The sequence below is a fragment of the Lepisosteus platostomus genome, chromosome 6, assembly GCF_059453375.1.
Source record: "Lepisosteus platostomus isolate fLepPlt1 chromosome 6, fLepPlt1.hap1, whole genome shotgun sequence".
Lineage (NCBI taxonomy): Eukaryota > Metazoa > Chordata > Actinopteri > Semionotiformes > Lepisosteidae > Lepisosteus > Lepisosteus platostomus.
In genome coordinates, this window is record NC_142616.1 from 33,850,153 (window position 1) to 33,851,225 (window position 1,073).

The window sequence follows — 1,073 nt, forward strand, 5'->3', positions numbered from 1 at the left end:
CGTTTTAGGATTTGTACTTAATAGACAAATGTATGTCCACTCTCTTATTGCCTACTATGTTAAGGTGTATCATGAAGAAAAAAATAACACAAGATATTGCTAGACTGAATTAATGATCACCAATTAAGGGCGATAACAGCTTGCTTCTTGCTTTACTTGTAAGCTGACTAAAAACGTATGCGATTCATTTTCAAAGCTAGACAAATATAGTATACTAAATCATGCATACAGGACACCCAACATTGAAGTATGCAGAAGAATTAAAACCAGTTTGAACACTTAATCAGTGTCCAACAAGCATTTGAGCAAAAACATTCCATGAAGTGCATGGATATCTTTCTACGGCAATCAGTTTCCTCTTGTGTATCCTCATTTGACTCACAGCCTTCACGTGGGTTTGGACAATACTACATGGCCAAGAAAATTACAATGGTCATGGACAGGAATGTTAAAATATGAGCACAATGTAATTAAGTTTTTTTACCCTTAGTCTAAATAAATAGCTTTACTCTATGAATGACACAATAAGTGACTTTTCTGCATAAGATTACCTTGATCAATTTTTGACTGACATACCATCTATCTTCCACAGTAAGACATACAGTAGGAAAGGAATTAACTTTTTAAAATAATATTCTGCAATTTTTCAGGCCTCAGTTATACCGTATGCAGAGTTTAAAAGGTTTTAAAGAATGCAAAAAAGTTAATATTACAGATTAAGCTTTTTTCAGCATTACTTCATACCAATGATTAACTAAGACTTTTCATTCTATCAGAATACACAAATTTTAGGGTTTTAGTTTTTTTTTTGCCTTTCTATCTCACTTGAATAAACAGTGTTATGTAAGCGAGCGCAAGAACTTGACAGACAAAAACAAACAGATTGGGTGAATGTGTTCTCTGCACAGCACAGTAATATACATATTACACAGCTATTTCAAATTGTAAGCATGTACAGTACATTTTCAGAAGAATCATTCGTAACAGCTCCTCATGCATGACATAGCAGGTGTCATGCCCAGGCTGGGAGTGGCTCGAACGTGCGGTGGCCATGGGTAACTACAGCGTTCTCA